The 13,073-nt window shown below is 36.0% G+C and overlaps 1 long non-coding RNA gene across 1 annotated transcript in view; it reads right to left on the bottom strand.

The window, feature by feature from the left end:
- LOC133267186 (uncharacterized) overlaps window positions 1-11,529 on the bottom strand; it is a 78,491-nt gene extending 66,962 nt beyond the window's left edge. Inside the window, exon 1 of the long non-coding RNA XR_009742664.1 lies at window positions 11,435-11,529. This is a non-coding gene — a long non-coding RNA (uncharacterized LOC133267186). The remainder of the gene's footprint in view (window positions 1-11,434) is intronic.
- Between the last annotated feature and the right edge of the window lie 1,544 nt (window positions 11,530-13,073).

Below are 13,073 nucleotides of genomic sequence, written 5' to 3'. Positions count from 1 at the left end.
ATTCAGAGACACAAGCTTGTGATAAAACATTGTCTGATTCAATTGGCCTTTAGAGATGTGAATGAAGGTATTCCATGTCTGTCTTGAGACAGATAGTCTAGGGCTTATACCGAATTAATTTTCCTAACATTTGTGGGGCTTTTTTAATACTTCTTTCCCTTGTTATTAAAAAAAAAAGGTGTTAAAAATCTATTTTAAAAATAGTAAAGTAACAAAGTCCTCAAATTGAAGGAAATTACAACAGTGAAGTGATCCATGCAATTATAACATTTTCTATACTCCACATGGCAATCTCTAATTACATGTTATTATTTCCACAGGACATAATCCCCCTGTGAGGGAACTGAACAAATGAAGACAAATTGCATAATTATAGAATTCTTAATTTCAAATAAATTTTGAATAAAATGGCATACATCTCATTATCAATATAAGAATAAAAAACAACCGCATTAGACACCAGGCAGTTTCAGAAATCTCCTTTGTGGAGAGCACATATGTAACACATTTGATTTTTACATGTAATCCTTTTTCAAATGAGAGCACATTCTGCAGCTTTTGAGAACAAAATCAGTGTTTACATAAATGGCATAGATATTTATATAAGACTAGATCACCAACAGAGTAAAAATATATACAATCAAAACCCAGTCAGGTTGTGGTGCTGAGTAGACAGGTAGTGGGGGGAATAAAAGAAAAAAGATAAATACCATTAACAACTGCATTCTTCTCACTGAGCTGTGATACATAATAATCTTTACATATTTTCAACACTGCAGAAATTAAAAGTCAAATATCCCTCCCTCAATGAATTTATTTGTGTGAATAATAAAGGTGTAACTAGTTTATCTACTTCAGAATCTTCTACAAAATACAGTTATTTAAAAATAACACTGACTTTGTCAATAGAATTGTCTTTGTTGAACTTTCCTGCATGAAAATATTTAGCTATCTAGAATCTTCCTGCATATCCCACCACTTGCCATCATAGAATCATAGAATCATAGAATGGTTAGGGTTGGAAAGGACCTTTAGATCATCTAGTTCCAATCTCTCTGCCATGGGCAGGAACACCTCCCACTAAACCATCATTTAGAGTTTTATTGCAAGAAAATGATGTAAAGCAGAAGAAAGAACACTGCTGTTGTGATTCACTTAAAAAGAGCTCCACTTCCTGAAGAGGTAGTAAACTGTGAGCGGAAATAGCTTCTTAACGTGTTACTGTTGAGACACTGCAACACCAAGGTAAGCTATTGAAGATGTTGGAAAAACAGAAAAAACAGAAAAAACAGACATGTAACCCATACACACCCTCTCCGAGAATAACTCTGGAGGAAAACACCTTCTGCACACCAGGCACAAATTACAAGTGTCAGGCCAAGACAATTGTAGGTCCGTAATACCCGCAGTAACTGGGTTGCAGGAATGAACTCCTTGGCCTTCACAGCTCTTTTCACTGTGCAGAAAGCAAGGTTGCAGACAGGGATGCAGTTTTGCCTTGCTCTCTCTCCAAAGCTTATATGTACATGTGCTAGGTGGACCTGCATGCAGGCTGGACTGAACTGCAGTGCAGTGTGGGAGAAGTCCAGCAGCAAGCTGCAAGGCATTAATGCAGAAAAATGACAGATAAGAGGCAGAGCAGGCTGTGCTTGTGCTCCGCAGAGTGCTGTTTCAGAACTGTGTAAACATAGTCCTAGTAAACCTTGCCTTATGTATGTACCAGGTCATAATTCTAATTTTCTTTCTCTCTTACCCATGAAACATTAACCCTCTTTCTTAATTTCTCCATCTCCCTACTTGTCTTTGCTCTGAAATAATCTTCCTCTTTCTGATTTTTCCCTTTCTTAGTATATAAATACAATGTAATTGTGCAGAAGAAAAGCAGCAAAAGACCTGCTTTACACTATTATAATTATTTCGTTTCAAGTTAATTTGACTGGTAAATTTATTGGAAATCAATACAATGTATTGGAAGTGAAACACTTCAGCAACGTGGCAAGCCAGGGAAAATAGCCTTCTTGGTAACAGAAAAGGTAACTGTGAACTGCGTACTGTAATTGATCACATAGGTACCTTACAGAATAGATTTATTCTATTCTGCTGTCTATAAGCATTTTCTTTTTCAGACTGGGGGCCACAGAAAGCATTGGAAATTTGTTGCTATGCACACTTACAGATTTCATTAACCAGATTTTGTAAAAAAGAAGATTCTCTTATCAAAGATTATGCAGAGTTTATTTCATTCCCCTTCTTCAGTCTCTTTTTCTTTATACAATAGTTCACAATTAATGCATGTAACTTCTTTATTAATACAGCTTGTCTGATTTACCCTCACCGAAGCTGTCAAAACTTGCTTAGGTCTACTTGGCAAACGTAAATAAAAATAAAACTTTGATTAAAAATTGCTGTGGTACATCCCACTGGCCATGGACATGAAGATCTTTGTTTTCTGTAACCTTTTCTATTCACTCTTGTCAGATTTCGATTTTCCTTCAGTGTACTGCATCCTTGTTCCTCCTTCTGACCATCCTTCTCCTACAATCCCTTCTTGTTTTGAGACATCACTCCTCATGCCAGAGAGAAGGATTAGCATTTCTTTAATCCTATTAAATTTAGTATCAATAGGTTATTTTCACAGAGGTGTATTTTGCTAAATCCTTTCCTAAGCAGTGTGTAAAGTAATTCATTGGCTGTTAGCATACTGTGTTGCCTGGTGGGCAGGCACTCTCCTCAGAAGTGAGAGACGACTGATCAGATAAATACACTTTCAGCTTGATTTGCAACAGTCATGGGAAACAAAATCTCTGACCTTCCAGAAAAGTACTGCCTGCATCCCACTGTAGAAACCAGTCTCTTTTAGGGAAACCATTCAGCTTTTAAATACCAATCTCTGCTCAGCTCAGCCAGTACTTTGGCAACTCAGGCAGAAGGAGTGGGAAGGCTAAAGAGGAGTGTAGAGAATTTGTGCCCTCTCAGGAAGAGGAGAAAACTTCACTCACTATTTTACATCCTATGTGACTGCTTTAACCAGGTCATGGAAAGAGTCCTCTTCCTGAAATTTTGCAAACTTTGTTTCATTGGCCTTGATCACAAGTGGCCAACTTTCCTGTTTGAACATTAAAAAAATGTTACTTGCCTAAAATAAACTCAAGGGTTTCCGTATGTCATTAAAATTAAATATTTTTATGTGATTTAAATTTATTTTTTTGATATAATGACATGACTACAAGTAATATATTCACCAGTCCTTCCTACAGTATTTCTTATACCCACATAGCAATTCTCACAGTACCCAAATAGCTTGCAGTACCTATAGACAAGTACCCTTTCACATGCAACTTTATTATGTACCTATGAACTCATTGCAGATCTTACATCTGGCACAGATGGGCATTATTACTCTTTTCAACAATTCTTTCTTATTATTTCATTCCAGATGAAATGCAGCTAATTTCTTTCTTAAACCTGAAAACAACCTGCAGCCATTATACATTTTTCTTTGACATCCAGTCTAATCTGACAAATGACTGAGATGTTCAGACCAGAGAGTTTTGCCTGGCGTATATTACAACTAAGATATTTAATATCCTAGAGTTTTGTTTGTTTCTTGAGACCACTTTATTACACAGCAAAGATAATGACTGTAAAACAAACCTGATATCAGTCATAAGAATTTTTTTTTGCATTTCTTTATCAGTACAGTCAACATAATTATAAATCCATTTATTTTCTCACACTCCTGATAATATGTGACAAGATATGATGATAGGATGCATTCTAAAATCAGAATTGTAATTTAGAAATAAGATGCTCCACTCTTAACTCCAATTTAGCGCACTAGAGTATTCAATAATACCTGGCAACCTGTTGTAAGTGTAATGCAGAGTGTGAGTAAAAATAGAGAGAGAAAAGAATAACTAAAGCCCCTCTTTCACAGACAAATATATGGTTTATATGAGATGACAGAACAGTTTGCCATTGACAGGAAAATGAAGTACTATCAGTTCTTAAAGATTAAAGAAATGATGGAGGAATATGAAATACCAAATTGTGAAAAGACTCTTTCAGCAGGTTTGGGGCCAGGATTTATAGTCAATTTTGTGTGTCCCATTTGTTTCTTAGTTTTCTATTCTCTTCTCTTTCTGACTCAGATCTCCTGACTTTGTGGCTCAGGACATTAATCATTATCCTTCTAAACCAAAAATTTTAGCTAGAGCTGCACAAAACTTTTCTAATGAAACTGAAGAAATTCAGACTAACATGTTTTGGGCTTTTACTCCTGCAAAAAAAGGAAAGAGAAATTCAAAAGTAAGAGAAAAAGACTGGCAAAAGGAAAGTGAGCTATATGCTTCATTTCTGAGTTTAATAAAGAATTACAAGGGTTCAGATTTGTGGTCACATAGCAAATGGCTAAAATTATTTCTGATATTACTTTTTAATACTGTCTGTTACCACTTTCTGTTGGAAATTACTGCCCTTAGGGAAACAGAGAGCAAAACCTACAACACTGGAGCATGTCCTTTCCAATCAGTGCACAGTCAGCCAATTTGACCTGTAGCCACAAATAAACTGCCATATGAACCAGCTGAAAGGAAGTTGTCTTAACCTGCAGTTGTGAGGTCATAACCTCCCATCCTTAGGCAGTGTAATTTTGACATCTCTGGAAAAAGACATTTGCTTATGTCTTCATTCACACAAATTTCATAACAGCTAATGTGGAAAAACATGATCCTGTGCTAGGCCTGCTGACATGCAGATATTGCAATCATACTGCAAAAAGCCAAATTTCAGGAGCGAAAACCCTAAACAGTCATAATCGTTCTATGATAAAATGAGGAACAGCTCTGTTGGAAACGGTGACCAAATGAAAAGTGACAGGCTTTGGCAGAGTTTTTGCTTTTTGCAGCTGGTCACATTGTTCTGAGTCAGAACCATGTTCTTGGAAATTATCTGACATTACAATTACAATGAAGTTTTCATGGTCAACATTGTAAAACATAATTGGAGTGTAAGCTTCACCACTCCACATTTGTATTGTAGAGGAACATTGTGAAGGCAAAAGGTCATTCCAATTCAGATTATACTGATAATCTTTTAAATAGAATAGTTCACGTGGCATATAAACTCACAGATAAGAGAAGAACTTTGCATTTTTTTTAAGTTTACATTTCCTCTAATAGAACAAATACTGCTGGTAGTAAATGATCAGCGAACTTCAGAAAAAATACTAGGGAATTTAAATGTAATAAGGCTGTTGTCCTGTCAGGTATGAGAAAATGGCTGATGGGTTCAGCTGTTCTATATGGTGGAACTTATGGAGTTAGCTGGCTGCCCTGGTCTCAGTTGTCACAAAGGCCACCCCAACAGAACCCCCCCCTTTCCATCCCCCATCATTGCCAACAAACACCCGGACACCCACACCCAATACAAGTCAATAGAGACAAACAGGTTTTAAGGTGAAGTTCATTGAACATGTTCATTAACAAGTCTGTATTCAGGTGAGATGAACTGCAGTGAAGAGGAACATATTTCTCTTCTCTGCCTCTACAGGGAGAATATTTGATCAAATGCAGATTTTCATGCAGTGGTTGTCTGAAACCTGGAGAAGAGAATGTTGTCGAATAAGATCAAAATAAACATCTCCATAAAAACATTCTACAAGATGAAAATCAATCAAAATCACTTTCCTGAGAGCTGATGATAATACTTGCAAATATTATTTGGAAAAAACAAATCAAAATAATTGATACTCACAGTTGACTATGTTCCAAGAAAAAGATTAAAGTGGCTTAATTTTGATTATTTTTTATTATTATTTTATGGTAGTATATCTTATTCTGATACTAATTTTATATGTTAAAGTTTATAGTGCATTTTAATATTTTATTTCTAGTAATATTCTGACAATGAAAACACACTGTGTTAAGACACATAATCTTATTGTTTCAAATAATTTACTGATGAAAATTCCCACTTCAAGGGAAATTTGAGAAAAGTTAGTACTCTATTCTGATATACCCTGACACTCCTGCAAAGCAGGCATACTGAGATACCTTAGCTCAAGATACAAATTATAACATTTGAAAAGCAGAAGTCTGAAGAAAAAACAAGAAAAGTGTTTGACAGGTCTGAAAACTCATTTACTCTTGCTCCTAAGTGTACTTAGGCACATTCTCTATTCATTAATCTCTACATGAGAACATATTTGAATGTATATAAAAATTCATTTACTAAAAAAAATCGATATTCTATCACACATAACCTATGCATTACTGTTTTTCAAACAATATTTGAAATGTTGCATGCAAATTGCTTCTGCTATTCAATTTCCCATTCCTCTCTTTATATTACTGTTTATTAATGTCTGTTAATAGAACCAGCATTTCCATGTGCAATAGTTTGACTGAAACCTCGCCTGATGTCAGCCAAACTGAACTACACAATGGACAAATCTTAAATATATAAATGAATACCTTGGTGTGTTAACAAATAATGATTTTTGATTATTCTAATAAAGCAAATTGACTTATTTTATCTGAAGTCTAAAACAATTATAAAGCTTGAGGGAAACAAACATGCCTTAAGGAAAAGAAACAAAAATGAGGAATAATCAATTTATACAATCTATCTTCAGAAACACTTTCAGTTATGTCTTTGTGTAAATCTAGTGTTTAAAAGGTCCCTTGTTGACATTCTGACAGCAGTCCTTAACCCATATCCTGGGAATAAGACAATGTTCTTCAGCAGTCATATACATACTTTCTCAGAACCAGCCTTTGTTCACTTTCCAGTCTGATCTAGCATTAAGTAAATTTGATGTCAGATATGTCAAAGTGTTCTGCTATATCTGCAAGTGACATTGCGATTTATGTCCAAAGGGTAAGGGGGGAAAGAAAAAAACAAACAAACAAACAACAACAACAAAAAAAAAAAAAACTCAGAGAAAGATTTGACAAAAAGCAAGATTTTTAATATTTTCCTTTGTAAATCATTTCACATTCCATCCTAATCCAACAACACTGATACGAAGTAATCTCAAAGTACAGACATGATAGTTGTCCTGTAATACTGGGATAAAAGTCCTAAGACAAGATGAAGAGCTTTAGTGTTTAAGTGGGCAGCGCTGAGCTTTAGGAGGAAGTCAGTATGGCAATATTAGCCTCACTTTCATCTGATATTTCTTGGAAGGAGAAAAGGGAAAAGGGAGACTCTGGAGGTTCACCAAAGCCTTTAGCTTTACTTAAACAAAACTCTTTAATAGATATGCTCAAGAATGAATGATACTTTCTTCTTTTCTCCCTTTATCTTTTTTTAAGATCTAAAGATTTTGCAAAGCATGTCTAATACCTAGATGTGCAAAAGATGAAAATATGGGTCCTTCAATTTCTCTCTTTTTCATGGTTTGTGCTTCTTTCTTTCTCTGCTCAACTTGAGACACCCAAAGATTTTCCTTATGCAAAAGAAGGGCTTATAAATTGCAGTCTGGTGTTCCAACTATAAGTAGGTGTGTTGCTTTAAAGGATAAAAACATGTTTGCTGCAATCTTAACTCTGTCCACCCTCTCCCTGCTTTTAAACCCCTTTTTCTTACATGCCCATATTGCTGATGCATTTATTGTTTTCCACATGCATAGCTCTGCAGAGCAGATAGTGTTTTGTGTCTCCTTCAGTGTTACAACAGTTCTTATCCTTTTAAAAATAGCATTAAGGATTAATTCTATGTCACTGAAAATGAAATAACCTGATGAAATAATTGTCAATAAACTCTTCAGCCCAAAATTATTAACTATAGAATATGTAAATAGTAGTCTGTTTATGGGGTTAAAAATATTAATTAATACTCGCTGTTACAGTTTTCTAATACAAAAAAAAAAAAAAAGATGTGCTATTCATACTCATTCAAATATGAAAAGCCTGGCAAAACCAAATTATTTCATTAATAGTGTTAACAGCAGTTCCGAATAATTTGTTGAATACAGAAACGTACCATTCCTTTTTACTTTCATAGCATGCCAATTTTCAACAAAACCTTGCATATTTCATTTCCTCTCACTTCTGTGCACATTTTTTTTTTTTTTTTAATAACTGAACATATTTTGTATAGTTAATCAAAATACCTATTGATAGGAGTGGAAAAAAAACCTGCTTCATTTATGTAACAAACACGTATGTCTGGGGTGTGTGGTTTTACACTCACTCTGCATGAAAGTGCCTGACCTGACAAACTGTGCACAGTGTTTCAATTCCCTCAACACACCTAATCTCTGAATCAGTTTGATGCGATTTCTCTTAGGTACAAGTGCAATGCAAAAGAATCACTTCTTGCAGTCAAACAGCTATTAGGTAAACTAAATGTTCCCTCTTTTTTTGTATTTCAGACACATCTAATTACAGTATTACAATACTTGTAACAAGTTAACTTATTTTTATTTGGTTAAATCTTCATGGTAATGAATTTGCTTGTGAGGAGATGGCAAATAATCATGACAACGATTGCAGAAACACCTTCATTTTAATATTTGACATGAAAAGTGCCTGCTGCAGGTAAGTGATGCTGCAGGTAAGTTAAGCAGTGCCTGCTGCAGGTAAGTGATGCTTTATACAAACACAGACTTACATGCCAACTGTTGCAGAATGGCTCCAAGAGCAAGGCCATGGATCCTTGGAGGCCTTGTGCAAGCAAAGCAAAGTGTAGGCCTCACATGTATGTGACTTTAGCTGAAGGACACACTGTCCTTGAGCTCTGGGGAAAGTACCGAGGAACTGAGTTGAGGTTGATGTAATGAGGAAGATCCTTGAAACCAGAAACCGTATGTGGGAGGAGCATGAAACCGTTTAGAACTAACCAATGCTGTTATGACTAGTAGGCATAATTAACACTATGAGGATATAAGCGATATGTAACACGAATAAAGCGGAAGCTTGCTTATCACTCGTATTGGGTTGTCATGTCTTGCTTCTCCTCGCCATTGGCAGCCAACCACTCTTGTTTGCTTGTTAATGCATGAGGATAACTGCCTGCTTGCATTTTCTTGTGTGGTATTTTGTTTAGTGCCAGGATTCCTCTCTGTGGGCCTTCTCATTAAGTCTTTTCTTAAGGAAGATTTCCTCCTCATGTGTGGCTCTGGAGTGCTATGAAGATCTTGATAGAAGAACTCCTATGTCTTTTGGTCAGATGAATTATGTTGCAGTAGACTTCAGTTTAGTAAAACTTCCATTTAACTGCAGGCATATAAGTAGTTTCTTAGGGACCTACAGCATAAAGAATACCAATTTTCACCCTTTTAAGAGTATATCTAAGAGCATCGTGAGTCAGTTGGAGTTGGTTAGATCATATCAGAAAAATAAAAGAGTCTTGATTGGATATTTTTCCCCCAGATGGTTCCATATGTAAATTGTTAAAGTTCTTGAAAAAAGTTTTTAAAAAAATAACTTTAAAAGTTAAGGATTTAATTGTTCAAGCATACAGGACCAGAAATGGAACCTGAGAGGAAAAAATTTGCAATGAAATAAAAAGCAAGAGAACAAACATCGAGGAATGAGAGAAATAAGAGGTGGAGCAACAAACACACCTTCATGAACCTGGTCCATAGGCAGTGGTTGCAATCAGGGAATAAAGAAAAATAGTGGTATATATACAGAGACAATAATTTAATGAGAAGACACACAAAAATATCATTTTCCTGATTACCACAGTGTGCCATGTTACAACTTTTTAATAATATGCAAATAAGTCAGAATGAGAAGATGATCTATGAAAAAGTAGTGTGAGAGTCTGAGGAAACTGTGATCTCATGAAGAGTGGAACTCCTAGGATTTTTATATGGGAAGGAAAAAACAGAATCTTTCAAGCTTTTTTTGTCAATGACTTGAAACTCAGAAGTCAGAGATGTAACTGTAGTATTTTGACATCAGAGATCAGAAGGTGATCCAAAGACCCATGGTGACAGAGGAGACCAATGAAACATGGGAGCTTAAACTTAGAACTATCAGGATGTGTCAAGTTATCAAAAATAACTCAAGACAGAAAGCTGAGAAGGCAAATCAGAGGTAGATATAGGAAAGCTGCTGATCAGTGAGAGAAGAAACCATCAACCAGTAAATACTTAGAGGAGACTTCAGGAAAAACTGCAAGAGAATGCAGAGAAAAGACATGAAAAGAAAGGGCATGAACTGTGGCAACTCACATAGACCCAGGCAAAGACCAAAGTCTGGAAACATCAACATCCACAAGACATAAAAACATTTTTACAATGACCTGCAATCAAGAAAAGTACAAGCAAAAAAGTGGAGCTGCGCAAAGAGCAAAAGTGAAGTTTTACACAGGTACAATATCTAAAAAACAGAAAACAGTAAATAGTTTCACAAGTCACTAGTGAAGGTCTAATGAATTACAACAACTCTTGTGCTAAGCCATCACTGTACATGAAAATGTTTGAAAAAAAAAGGAATTCACAACACTAAGTTATCAATGGGAGAGCAAACATTTACTTAGGAATATTAACTTGCTAAAATGGATAAGTATGATTAGTTAGGTTTATTTAGGTTCATTATAGTCGTAAAAAAAGCCCCAACACTAAAACTGCATTTAAAATACACTAGGACTTTATAAGTTGCTATAAAAGAAGAAATGTACATAGAGATGCAAATTAGTAATTTCTAATTAAAAATTAAAAATGCTAAATGTGTGGAACCTCAAGAAATTTTGTAGACAGGAAAATACCCCATGATGGTTCACCAGAATGTTTTGGGCCACGGTTTTAAACAGCTATCTTTAAATAAAAATATTCACATTTAATGATCAAGGCCATATTGCCCCAAAATTGTATTACATCAAAAATAGAAGTATTCTTATATTTAAAATTATCATAGAATCATAGAATAATAGAATCGTTAGGGTTGGAAAGGACCTTAAGATCATCTAGCTCCAACCCCCCTGCCGTGGGCAGGGACACCTTATGCTAAACGTCCAACCTGGCCTTGAACACTGCCAGGGATGGAGCATTCACAACCTCCCTGGGCAACCTACTCTAGTGCCTCACCACCCTAACAGGAAAGAATTTCCTCCTTATATCCAATCTAAACTTCCCCTGTTTAAGTTTTAACCCGTTACCCCTTGTCCTGTCACTACAGTCCCTAATGAAGAGTCTCTCTCCAGCATCCCTATAGGCCCCCTTCAGATACTGGAAGGCTGCTAGGAGGTCTCCACGCAGCCTTCTCTTCCCCAGGCTGAACAGCTCCAACTTCCTCAGCCTGTCTTCATACAGGAGGTGCTCCAGTCCCCTGATCATCCTCGTGGCCCTTCTCTGGACTTGTTCCAACAGTTCCATGTCCTTTTTATGTTGAGGACACCAGAACTGCACACAATACTCCAAGTGAGGTCTCACAAGAGCAGAGTAAAGGGGCAGGATCACCTCCTTTGACCTGCTGGTCACGCTCCTTTTGATGCAGCCCAGGATACGGTTGGCTTTCTGGGCTGCAAGCACACACTGCCGGCTCATGTTCATTTCTCATTGACCAGCACCCCCAAGTCCTTCTCCGCAGGGCTGCTCTGAATCTCTTCTCAGATAAGGCGTACTGTCCAGTATTATTCTTCTAAAGTGAGCTTTCTAATTTCTTTTTATGCAAAAGTCTACTGTGTAACTAACATGCAAAATATAAATTACACCACAAATTGCAAACAAGAAAGTTTCTCTTTGCATACCTCATGAATCCAAAAGAACAGTGTGAGACATTAGAGTCAATTATTATTTCATAAATTTGAAATAGCTTTTTGAAGGTTTTTAAGAGTATGAAGAGTTGAGAGAAGTCAAGGATTAATTTGAGATTCAAGGTAGTATAGAAAGAACAAAACAAGTGGAAAAAGACAGGCTAGCTCTATGCAGCAGTAACAGTCTAAAAGCGCTATTGTAGAACAAGGAAAAGCCATTGATTATGTGTGACTCGACAGGATCAAATATCTTTCAAAATGTTCACTTTCACATATTATATTGGAGAAATGCTGAAGTTCTGCAGTATTTCAGCCAAGTTAAGAGCACTGCCACCATCAAAGGTCACAAATTAAAATTATTTTAGAGCAAGGAATCATCCACTTCTGAAGCTCATAGCACTGCTGGGTATCCAACCCTCTTTCTGACACAAACAATTTTTTTCCCTTTCTGTAATTTTAATTTGTAAGGTCATAGTTTCAAGGCTTCACTGTAACAGAAAATTTCAGGAGGAGAATGTGAATAAACCTCTTGAGAATTTAAGTTTCCTTGCTCTGCTATATAAATTTTAGTGGTCATGAAAATGTGATAAATGGAAGTAGCTAAACCCAAGTCTTATGTGAGTGTCCTTTACAATTCTGCCAAAAGACATCAGTGCTGGCCAATAACTATTTTTCTCTAGTGTAATAATGAATTCAACACTCCCCATGAAGCCACTCATACAGTACACTGTTTTTTCTAAGACCAAGTGGAAGCTACTTGGAGATCTTTAATCCTATTTCATGAGAAAACTAACTATGCATTGAGTCCTGACAATCTAAGGAAGTGAAAGCTAATATATTGAGCCAATACATCATTCTAATATGCAGAGTACCGGTTTATGATAATTACTTTTGCATCTGCATTTAGAGTACCACATGTAATTACTGAAGTGTATAGTTTTCTCTCAGCAATGGCATATAATTTTCAATAGTAGTCTTGGCAGTCATGCACATGCATTACAAGACCTCTAAGTAATCTGTAGCCCCTTGTAATTAAATGCAAAAAGAATTAAAGCCAGTAGAACATAGTGAATAATTCACAACCGGTAACTTTCCTGATGAATTTAACCTATTTTGATGTACCAAACCAACCAGATATTCTATCATTTCTTATCTATTTATTTATACTCATTTAATTCTTCTTTCTTCAGCCCTTTTACAACTTTTTGCAAAATATTTCCAAATTGCTATTGGAACAACAATCATAGAATCATAGAATCATAGAATAGTTAGGGTTGGAAAGGACCATAAGATCACCTAGTTGAACCCCCCTGCCATGGGCAGGGATACCTCACACTAAACCATGTCACCCAACGCTCTGTTCA

The sequence above is a fragment of the Pezoporus flaviventris genome, unplaced genomic scaffold (genome assembly GCF_033815535.1).
Source record: "Pezoporus flaviventris isolate CSIRO_AGI_PZ_B2104156 unplaced genomic scaffold, CSIRO_AGI_Pfla_v1 ptg000007l, whole genome shotgun sequence".
NCBI lineage: Eukaryota > Metazoa > Chordata > Aves > Psittaciformes > Psittacidae > Pezoporus > Pezoporus flaviventris.
Note: the sequence above shows the minus strand (reverse complement) of the source record. Positions and strands in the feature narration are given on the sequence as shown.